At 65.5% G+C, this 11,950-nt stretch overlaps 1 long non-coding RNA gene across 1 annotated transcript; it reads right to left on the reverse strand.

The window, feature by feature from the left end:
* Window positions 1-10,264: 10,264 nt before the first annotated feature.
* On the reverse strand, window positions 10,265-11,950 carry LOC136304765 (uncharacterized). The gene is made up of 3 exons (XR_010724807.1): window positions 11,612-11,950; window positions 10,731-10,798; window positions 10,265-10,454 (listed from the first exon to the last, which is right to left on the reverse strand). It is a non-coding gene; the product is annotated as an uncharacterized lncRNA (long non-coding RNA).

Genomic DNA, 11,950 nt, shown 5'->3' on the forward strand with positions numbered 1-11,950 from the left:
CACCCAAAGCAGCCCCCAGGACTCCCCCCAGGCCCCCCAAAACCCCCCAAACCCCTCCAGGACAACTCGGGACCCCCAGGATCCCCCCAAAATCCGCCCCCCCCTCCCCCTGAGGCCTCATTTGACCCGCTCCACGTTGCAGACAGGCACCAGCTGATCAAGCCACAAGCACCAGCACCTGCGGGACTGGGATGGACTGGGAGCACTGGGAGGGTGATCAGAGAGAACTGGGATGGACGGGGAGTGGACTGGGATAAACTGGCAGGTGTGTGGGGGTCGATGGTGGGCACAAGGTGCCTTACTGGTCTATACTGGGATGGGTCTATTGGCCCCAGGGGAGGGGGTGTGGCCACACTGGTCCAGACTGGGAGGGGTGTCACCATGGCGCCAGAGGCGGAGTCGAGGATCCGGGCGAGGCAGGGACACCTAGGGGACAGCCAGGGCACCCCAGAGACACCTAAGGGACAGCCAGGGCACCCCCAGGGACACCTAAGGGACAGCCATGGCACCCCCAGTGACACCTAGGGGTCAGCCAGGGCATCCCCAGGGACACCTATGGGACAGCCAGGGGACCCCAGAGACACCTAAGGGACAGCCAGGGCACCCCCAGGGACACCTAAGGGACAGCCATGGCACCCCCAGTGACACCTAGGGGTCAGCCAGGGCATCCCCAGGGACACCTATGGGACAGCCAGGGGACCCCCAGAAACACCCAGGGCACCCCCACGGACACCTAGGGGACAGCCAGGGCACCCCCAGATACAGCCAGGGCCCCCCAGAGGACAGCCAGGGCATCCCAGTGACACCAGAGCACCCCCAGGGACACCTATGGGACAGCCAGGGGACCCCAGAGACACCTAAGGGACAGCCAGGGCACCCCCAGGGACACCTAAGGGACAGCCATGGCACCCCCAGTGACACCTAGGGGTCAGCCAGGGCATCCCCAGGGACACCTATGGGACAGCCAGGGGACCCCCAGAAACACCCAGGGCACCCCCACGGACACCTAGGGGACAGCCAGGGCACCCCCAGATACAGCCAGGGCCCCCCAGAGGACAGCCAGGGCATCCCAGTGACACCAGAGCACCCCCAGGGACACCTATGAGACAGCCAGGGCACCCCAGGGACAGCCAGGGCCCCCACAGGGACACCTATGGGACAGCCAGAGCCCCCGCAGGGACACCCAGGGAACCCCCAGGGACACCTAGGGGACAGCCACGGCCTCCCCAGGGACAGCCAGGGCACCCCCAGGGATACCTAGGGGACAGCCAGGGCACCACCACGGACACCTAAAGGACAGCCAGGGCCCCCACAGGGACAGCCAGGGACCCCCAAGGGACAGAGAAGGCACCCCCAGGGACACGTAGGGTACAGCCAGGGCAACCCCAGGGACAGCCACGGCCACACCAGGGGCAGCCAGGGCCGCCCCAGGGAGAGCCAGAGCATCCCCAGGGCACCGCCACGGACACCAAGGAAACCCCCAGGGACAGATAGAGGACACCCAGGTAACCCCAGGGACACCTAGGGGACAGCAAGGGCACCTCAGGGACAGCCAGGGCACCCCCAGGGACACCTAGGGGATAGCCAGGGCACCCTAGGGACTCCCTGGCCACGCCAGGGACCGCCAGGGCACCCCCAGAGACACCAGGGCTCCCCCAGGGACACCTAGAGGACAGCCAGGGCACCCCCAGGGACACCCAGGGCACCCCAAGGGACACCTAGGAGGCAGCCAGGGCACCCCCAGGGACACCCAGGGCACCCCCAGGGCACCGCCAGGGACATCCAGGGCACCCCCAGGGACATCTAGGGGACAGCAAGGGCCCCCCAGAGACAGCCAGGGCACCCCCTAGGGACACCTAGAGGACACCCAGGGAACCCCCAGGGACACCTAGGGGATACCCTGGGCATGCCCAGGGACACCCAGGGCCACCTAGGGGAATGCCTGGGCACTCCGAGGGCCACCCAGGGCACCCTCAGGGATACCTTAGGGACAGCCAGGGCACCCCCAGGGATACCAGGGCACCCCTAGGGACACCCAGGGAACCCCCAGGGACACCTAGGGCACAGCCAAGGCACCCCCAGGGACACCTTCGGGACAGCCAGGGCACCCGAGGGACACCTAGGGGACAGCAAGGGCACCCTCAGGGACACCTAGGGGACAGCCCGGGGACCCCAATGCACACCTACGGGATAGCCAGGGCATCCCAGGGACAGTCAGGCCCCCCCCAGGGACACCTAGGGGACAGCCAGGGCACCCCCAGGGACAGCGAGTGGACAGCCTGAGCACCCCCAGAAACACATAAGGGACAGCCAGGGCACCCCCAGGGACACCCAGGGCACACCAAGGGACACCTAGGAGGCAGCCAGGGAACCCCCAGGGACACCCAGGGCACCCCGAGGGACACCTAGGGGATAGCCAGGGTGCCCCAGGGACAGCCAGGGCACCCTCAGGGACACTTGGGGACAGCCAGGGCATCCCCAGGGAACTCTGAGGGACAGCCAGGGCACTCCCAGAGACACCTAGGAGACAGCAAGGGCACCCCAGGGACAGCCAGGGCATCCCCAGGGACACCTAAGGGACAGCCAGGGCACCCCCAGGGACACGTAGGGGACAGCCAGGGCAGCCCCAAAGACACTTAGGGGACAGCAAGGGCACCCCAGGGACAGCCAGGGCACCCCGAGGAACACCTAGGGGACAGTCAGGGCAGCCCTGGGACACCTAGGGGACAGCCAGGGCCCCCCAAGGGACAGCCAGGGCACCCCCAGGGAGACCTAAGGGACAGCCAGGGCACCCCAGGGTCAGCCAGGGCCCCCACAGGGACACCTAGGGGACAGCCAGGGCCCCCAATGGGACACCCAGGGAACCCCCAGGGACACCGAGGGGACAGCCACGGCCCCCCCCAGGGACAGCCAGGGAACCCACCAGGGACACCGAGGGGACAGCCAGGGCCCCGACAGGGACACCCAGGGCACCCCCAGGGACACCTAGGGGACACCCAGGGCACCCCCAGGGACACCTAGGGGACAGCCAGGGCACCCCCAGGGACACCTAAAGGACAGCCAGGGCACCCCCAGGGACAGCCAGGGCCCCCCAAGGGACAAACAAGGCACCCCCAGGGACACGTAGGGTACAGCCAGGGCACCCCCAGGGACACCAAGTGGACAGCTACGGCGCCCCAAGGGACAGCCAGCACACCCCCAGGGACACCTAGGGGACAGCCAGGGCACCCCCAGGGACACCTAAGGGACAGCCAGGGCAGCCCTGGGACACCTAGGGGACAGCCAGGGCCCCCCAAGGGACAGCCAGGGCACCCCCAGGGAGACCTAAGGGACAGCCAGGGCACCCCAGGGTCAGCCAGGGCCCCCACAGGGACACCTAGGGGACAGCCAGGGCCCCCGATGGGACACCCAGGGAACCCCCAGGGACACCGAGGGGACAGCCACGGCCCCCCCAGGGACAGCCAGGGCACCCCCAGGGACACCTAGGGGACAGCCAGGGCCCCGACAGGGACACCCAGGGCACCCCCAGGGACACCTAGGGGACAGCCAGGGTACCCCCAGGGACACCTAAAGGACAGCCAGAGCACCCCCAGGGACAGCCAGGGCCCCCCAAGGGACAGACAAGGCACCCCCAGGGACACGTAGGGTACAGCCAGGGCACCCCCAGGGACAGACAAGGCACCCCTACCGACACCTAAGGGACAGCCAGGGCACCCCCAGGGACAGCCAGGGCCCCCCAAGGGACAGACAAGGCACCCCCAGAGACACGTAGGGTACAGCCAGGGCACCCCCAGGGACAGACAAGGCACCCCTACGGACACCTAAGGGACAGCCAGGGCACCCCCAGGGACACCTAGGGGACAGCCAGGGCACCCCAGGGACAGCCAGGGCCCCCCAAGGGACAGCCGGGGCACCCCCAGGGAGACCTAAGGGACAGCCAGGGCACCCCAGTGACTCCAGAGCACCCCCAGTGACACCTATGGAACAGCCAGGGTACCCCAGGGACAGCCAGAGCCCCCACAGGGACACCCAGGGAACCCCCAGGGACAACTAGGGGACAGCCTCGGCCCCCTCAGGGACAGCCAGGGCACCCCCAGGGACACCTAGGGGACAGCCAGAGTACCCCCAGGGACACCTAGGGGACAGCCAGGGCACCCTAGGGATACCTAGGGGACAGCAAGGCACCCCAGGGACAGTCAGGGCCCCCACAGGGACACCCAGGGAACCCCCAGGGTCACCTAGGGGACAGCCACGGCCCCCCCAGGGACAGACAAGGCACCCCCAAGGACAGACAAGGCACACCCAGGGACACCTAGGGGACAGCCAGGGTGTCCCTGGGACAGCCAGGGCCCCCCAAGGGAAAGGCAGGGCACCCCCAGGGAGACCTAAGGGACAGCCAGGGCATCCCCAGGGACACCAGAGCACCCCCAGGGACACTTAGGGGACAGCCAGGGCCCTCCCAGGGACACCAGGGTACCCCCAGGGCCCTCCCAGGGACAGACAAGGCACCCCTAGGGACACCTATGGGACAGCCAGGGACCCCCAGGGACAGCCAGGGCACCCCCAGGGACACCTAGGGGACAGTCAGGGCACCCCAGGGACGCCTTGGGGACAGCAAGGCACCCCAAGGACACCTAGGGGACAGCCAGGGCACCCCAGGGACACCTAGGGGACAGCCAGGGACCCCCAGGGACAGCCAGGGCCCCTCCAGAGGTTGAAGGGGCCCCCCCGCTCCAAACCCAGCACGGATGCCTGCGTTGCGGCCCCCCAAAAACCCATGGCCTCCCCCCGAGCTGATATCGACCCCCCCACAGCATCATTGATCCCCACCCGAGTGTCACTGACCCCCCCAATGTCATTGATGCCACCCCAATATTCCATTGATCCTTCCTCAGCGTCGCTGACCCCCCCCAAAATTCCATTGATCCCCCCCACTTGATCCCGCCCTTTTTCTCCCCTCACGTTTCCCGCCCTTTTTCGTGGGGAACGACCTCTGAGGGGTCCTGTGGAGGGATTCTGGAGGTCCGAGGGGTGAATTTGGGGTTTGGAGGGAGGTTTTGGGGGGTCCCAGGGATGGATTTGGGGGTTTTTGGGGGTCCAAGGGATGGATTCGAGGGTCCCGGGGTAGATCTGGGGTCCTAGGGAGGTTTTGGGGGGTCCCAGGGATGGATTTGGGGTTCATGGGGAGGGGTTTGGGGGTTTTATGGCGCCTCAGGGGTGAATTTGGGGTCCGGGGAGAGGTTTTGGGGGTTTTTTGGGGTCCCAGGGGTGAATTTGGGGACCGGGGAGGGGTTTTTGGGGGTCCCTCACCTGCAGGGCGTCGCGGGGGTGGCAGGGGGAGGGGGCAGCGGGGGGGGCCCAGCGCCCACCCCCCCTTGGGCTTCAGGAGGGCGTCGATGAGGCCGAAACAGCTCGGGGGGGCGGTGGGGGTCAAAAACGGGGGGCGGTCACGGGCTGGAACCCCCCAGTGCCCCCCAAACCACCCCCAGGGCCCCCCCGACCTCCAGGAGCCCGAAAACCCTCCTCAGGTTCCTTTGATGCCTCAAATGGGCCGCCCAAACCTCCCGAAGCCCCCCCAAAAACACCCACAGCAGCCCCTTGAGACTCCCCGCAGACCCCCCAAAACCCCCCAAACCCCTCCAGGACAACTCGGGACCCCCAGGACCCCCCAAAATCCGCCCCCCCCCTCCCCCTGAGGCCTCATTTGACCCGCTCCATGTTGCGGACAGGCACCAGCTGATCAAGCCACAAGCACCAGCACCTGCGGGACTGGGATGGACTGGGAGCACTGGGAGGGTGATCAGAGGGAACTGGGATGGACGGGGAGTGGACTGGGACGAACTGGCAGGCGTGTGGGGGTCCGTGGTGGGCACACGGTGCCTAACTGGTCTGTACTGGGATGGGTCTAATGGCCCCAGGGGAGGGGGTGTGGCCACACTGGTCCAGACTGGGAGGGGTGTCACCATGGCGCCGGAGGCGGAGTCGAGGATACGAGCGAGGCAGGGACACCTAGGGGACAGCCAGGGTACCCCCGGGGACACCTAATGGACAGCCAGGGCACCCCAGGGACACCTAGGGGACATCAAGGGCACCCCAGAGGCAGCCACGGCACCCCACAGATAGCCAGGGCACCCCCAGGGACACCTAAGGAACAGCCAGGGCACCCCCAGGGACACCTAAAGGAAAGCCAGGGCACCCCAGGGACAGCCAGGGCACCCCAGGGACACCTAGGGGACAACCAGGGCACCCACAGGGACACCCAGGGCACCCCAGGGACACCTAGGGGACATCAAGGGCACCCCAGAGGCAGCCACGGCACCCCACAGATAGCCAGGGCACCCCCAGGGACACCTAAGGGACAGCCAGGGCCCCACAGGGACAGCCAGGGCCCCCCAATGGACAGCAAGGGCACCTCCAGGGACACCTAAGGGACAGCCAGGGCACCCCAGGGACAACTACGGGACAGCCAGGGCCCCCACAGGGACAGACAAGGTACCCCTAGGGACACATAAGGGACAGCCAAGGCCCTGACAGGGACACCCAGGGCACCCTCAGGGACACCAGGGCATCCCCAAGGACACCTAGGGGACAGCCAGGGCACCCCAGGGAAAGGCAGGGCACCCCAGGGACACCTAGGGGACAGCCAGGTCACCCGCAGGCACGCCTAGGGGACAGCCAGGGATCCCCAGGGACAGCCAGGGCACCACCAGGGACACCTAGGGGACAGACAGGGCACCCCAGGGGCAGCCAGGGCACCCCCAGGGACCGTTAGGGGACAGCCAGGGTACCCCAAGGGACACCTAAAGGACAGCCAGGGCACCCCAGGAACAGCCAGGGCACCCCCGGGGACACCCAGGGGACCCCAGGGACACCTAGGGGACAGCCAGGGCACTCCCAGGGACACCTAGGGGACAGGCAGGGCAACCTTGGGACAGCCAGGGCTCCCCCAGGGACAACTAGGGGACAGCCAGGGACCCCCAGGGACACCTAGGGGACAGTCAGGGCACCCCCAGGGACACCTCGGGGACAGGCAGGGCACCCCAGGGACACCAGGGCACACCCAGGGACACCTAGGGGACAGCCAAGGCAACCCCAGGGACACCTAGGGGACAGGCAGGGCACCTCAAGGAGAGCCAGGGCACCCCCAGGGACATCTAAGGGACAGCTAGGGCACCCCAGGGACAGCCAGGGCCCCCCCAGGGATAGCCAGGGCATCCCCGGGGACACCTAGGGGACAGCAAGGGCACCCCAGGGACAGCCAGGGCACCTCCAGGGACACCTAGGGGACAGGCAGGTCACCTCCAGGGACACCAAGGGGACAGCCACGGCACCCCAGGGACGCCTAGGGGACAGCCAGGGCACCCCAAGGGACAGCCAGGGCACCCCCAGGGAGACCTAAGGGACAGCCAGGGCATCCCCAGGGACACCAGAGCACCCCCAGGGACACTTAGGGGACAGCCAGGGCCCCCCCAGGGCCCCCCCAGGGACAGACAAGGCACCCCTAGGGACACCTCTGGGACAGCCAGGGCACCCCAGGGACGCCTTGGGGACAGCAAGGTACCCCAAGGACACCTAGGGGACAGCCAGGGCACCCCAGGGAAAGCCAGGGCACCCCAGGGACACCTAGGGGACAGCCAGGGCACCCCCAGGTACAGCCAGGGGACAGCCAGGGCCCCCCCAGAGGTTGAAGGGGCCCCCCCGCTCCAAACCCAGCACGGCCGCCTGCGTTGCGGCCCCCCAAAAACCCATGGCCGCCCCCCGAGCTGATATCGACCCCCCCACAGCATCATTGATCCCCACCCGAGTGTCACTGACCCCCCCCAATGTCATTGATGCCCCCCCAGTATTCCATTGATCCTTCCTCAGCGTCGCTGACCCCCCCCAAAATTCCATTGATCCCCCCCACTTGATCCCGCCCTTTTTCTCCCCTCACGTTTCCCGCCCTTTTTCTCCCCTCACGTTTCCCGCACTTTTTCGTGGGGAACGACCCCTGAGGGGGCCTGTGGAGGGATTCTGGAGGTCCGAGGGGTGAATTTGGGGTTTGAAGGGAGGTTTTGGGGGGTCCCAGGGATGGATTTGGGGGTTTTTGGGGGTCCAAGGGATGGATTTGGGGGTCCCGGGGTGGATCTGGGGTCCTGGGGAGGTTTTGGGGGGTCCCAGGGGTGGATTTGGGGTTCATGGGGAGGGGTTTTTGGGGGTCCCTCACCTGCAGGGCGTCGTGGGGGTGGCAGGGGGAGGGGGCAGCAGGGGGGGCCCAGCGCCCACCCCCCCTTGGGCTTCAGGAGGGCGTCGATGAGACCGAAACAGCTCGGGGGGGGGGGGTCAAAAACGGGGGGGCGTCACGGGCTGGAACCCCCCAGTGCCCCCCAAACCACCCCCAGGGCCCCCCCCGACCTCCAGGAGCCCGCAAAACCCTCCTCAGGTTCCTTTGATGCCGCAAATGGGCCGCCCAAACCTCCCGAAGCCCCCCCAAAAACACCCACAGCAGCCCCTTGAGACTCCCCGCAGACCCCCCAAACCCCTCCAGGACAACTCGGGACCCCCAGGACCCCCCAAAATCCGCCCCTCCCTCCCCCTGAGGCCTCATTTGACCCGCTCCACGTTGCGGACAGGCACCAGATGATCAAGCCACAAGCACCAGCACCTGCGGGACTGGGATGGACTGGGAGCACTGGGAGGGTGATCAGAGAGAACTGGGATGGACGGGGAGTGGACTGGGACGAACTGGCAGGCGTGTGGGGGTCCGTGGTGGGCACACGGTGCCTTACTGGTCTATACTGGGATGGGTCTAATGGCCCCAGGGGAGGGGGTGTGGCCACACTGGTCCAGACTGGGAGGGGTGTCACCGTGGCGCCGGAGGCGGAGTCGAGGATACGAGCGAGGCAGGGACACCTAGGGGACAGCCAGGGCACCCCCAGGGACACCTAAGGGACAGCCAGGGCACCCCCAGGGACGCCTAAGGAACAGCCAGGGCACCCCCAGGGACACCTATAGGAAAGCCTGGGCACCCCAGGGACAGCCAGGGAACCCCAGGGACACCTAGGGGACAGCCAGGGCCCCCCAAGGGACAGCAAGGGCACCTCCAGGGACACCAAAGGGACAGCCAGGGCACCCCAGGGACAACTACGGGAAAGCCAGGGCACCCCTACGGACACCTAAAGGAAAGCCTGGGTACCCCAGGGACAGCCAGGGCACCCCCAGGGACACCTAGGGGACAGCCAGGACACCCCAAGGGACACCCAGGGGACAGGCAGGGCACCCCCAGGGACACCTAGGGGACAGCAAGGCACCCCAGGGACACCCTGGGCACCCCCAGGGACACATAAGGGACAGCCAGGGCACCCCAAGGAGAGCCAGGGCACCCCCAGGGACATCTAAGGGACAGCTAGGGCACCCCCAGGGACACCTAGGGGACAGCCAGAGCACCCCAGGGACACCCAGGGCACCCCCAGGGACACCAAGGGGACAGCCAGGGCACCTCCAGGGACACCTAGGGGCCAGCCAGGGCACCCCCAGGGACACATAGGGGACAGCCAGGGTACCCCCAGGGACCCCTAGGGGCCAGCCAGGGCCCCCCCAGGGACAGACAAGGTACCCCTAGGGGACAGTCAGGGCACCCCCAGGGAGACCTAAAAGACAGCCAGGGCAGCCCTGGGACACCTAGGGGACAGCCAGGGCACCCCCAGGGACACCTAAGAGACAGCCAGGGCACCCCAGGGACAACTAGGGGACAGCCAGGGCACCCCCAGGGACACCTAGGGGACAGCCAGGGCATCCCAGGGACAGTCAGGTCCCCCCAAGGGACACCTAGTGGACAGCCCGTGGACCCCAAGGGACACCTAGGGGACAGCCAGGGCACTCCAGGGACACCTAGGGGACAGCCAGGGCACCCCCAGGGACAGACAAGGTACCCCTAGGGGACAGTCAGGGCACCCCCAGGGACACCTAAGAGACAGCCAGGGCACCCCAGGGACAACTAGGGGACAGCCAGGGCACCCCCAGGGACACCTAGGGGACAGCCAGGGCATCCCAGGGACAGTCAGGTCCCCCCAAGGGACACCTAGTGGACAGCCCGTGGACCCCAAGGGACACCTAGGGGACAGCCAGGGCACTCCAGGGACACCTAGGGGACAGCCAGGGCACTCCCAGGGACACCTAGGGGAAAGCCAGAGCACCAAGAGCTCCAAGTGCTCTCCAAGGCAGGCTCAAAACCCTTACCAACGATTGGCTTTAATAAAGCAACTCACACAAAGTCACCAGCACCACACGGTTGGTCTGTAACGGCTGCAACAAAATATGCCCTCCTGGAAGCAGTTCAGCACTTACTGATCACTTCTTTGTTTTGGCACTTCCCAGCCAGGGCCTGCGGGGCCTCCTGCAGATGCAGGTCTTCGCTGACAAGGCTCCACTTGTGCAGCAGCAGCAGGATTAGGGGCAGGAGCAGGAGCAGCTCCCTGAAATTTTAGAAAATATTAGAAAAATACAGGCAAAAATCTCACCTCTGTCCTCCCCTAAGAACATCCCTAGGACATCATCCCAGTTTTTCCCAGCTAGGAGCTGCAAGGAATTCAGGCAGGGGAATTGACATCAGGGAACAGCTTTGTAAAGTCAAAGGCAGAAAGAGAAGATCCACCAGCAAAGGGCAGGAAAGGGGAAAGGTTTCTGAAAACATTTCTGCAGTCTAATTAATAATTATTTCTGCTTCCCCAGCGAGAAGAACACAAACTCACAGCCATTCAGGCCTGACAGTCCCCTGCAGCCAGAGCTCAGCACACATCCACAGAAGCAAGTCCAGCATCTGAAAGAAAAAAAAAAAAAAAAAAACAACAAAAAAACACAATCAAACCAGTAGGAAAAGGTGATTTCTTTGGCTTCAAAGTTATTTCAAGTTCTTAAAGCCCAACACAGCTGATAGGAGAAACAGAGTCAGGGCTCCTGGCAGACAGAGGGTGTTTTCCCCCCCAGGGGACTGCAGAGGAATTGTCTGGGACTTGGACTGTCCCTCGGGGTGACACCAGTTGCTGTGACTTCTATCATTCCATATGTTTGACTCCCAAAACTTCCCAGCCCAGGGGCTTGAGCTGACAGGGCAGCACAAAGATTGTTCTCTGTGTGGTGCCCAGATTTGGGGTTCACTGTCACCTTTGCTAGTTTAGATGAATTATACCCACGGCCCCGAATTCCCTGCTCAGTTCCCGCTGCAATAACCTCACAGTGCCTCACGGAGCACGGATATTCCCACGCAGAGCTGCTGCTTGAATGCCAGACGTGTCAGGAACCAGCAGAGCTTCCAAGGAAGCTCAGCAGGATGGGGACAGGATAGGTTTCTATTCCATAGATTTGGTTAATTATAACCCTCACCCCCTGGGGGTCACCTGTCAGATTTCCCTGGAATTCAGCCACCCCCTGAGCTCGGGCTCCAGGTGATGTTTCAGAGCAGGAGAAGGCACTGGCCGGCCTGTGCTGAGGCAGCCCCTGTGCCCTCGGGAGGACACAGCTCCCTGCAGGAGCTCAGCTCCTTTCCGAGCCCCAGCAGTGGCCTCTGCAAGTGCCTTTCCCTCAGGCAAGGGACGCCCATCCCTGCCTTCAGCACACCTCCAGTGGGACCCACCTGCAAAAGCTTTCCATCACTGCTGCACTCCGGCTGGCTCCCTGGAAAAGTCCAGACTTCATCCAAACGAAACTCCATCCCACTCAAACCTTTGATTTTGAGGCATCTCCGAGGGCCGTTGCTCCGGATTTAATTTCTGTGAGGGAGGAGCGCCTTGGCTTTAATGCTGCCGACGGGTGATGTCCTCAGGCTGAAAGGGAGGGGATTTGGGGTGGCCAGGACATCCCTGGCAACTGTGTGGGAGCTCCGGGAGGTGGGAATTGCTGTCTGAGCCCCTCTGCAGACAGCCCGAGCCGCCGTTCCCAGGCAATGCCAGCTGTTCCCTGGGGAGCTCTTGGG

Source organism: Chamaea fasciata, unplaced genomic scaffold (genome assembly GCF_029207755.1).
Source record: "Chamaea fasciata isolate MVZ Bird 193981 ecotype frontalis unplaced genomic scaffold, bChaFas1.0.hap1 SCAF_164, whole genome shotgun sequence".
NCBI lineage: Eukaryota > Metazoa > Chordata > Aves > Passeriformes > Sylviidae > Chamaea > Chamaea fasciata.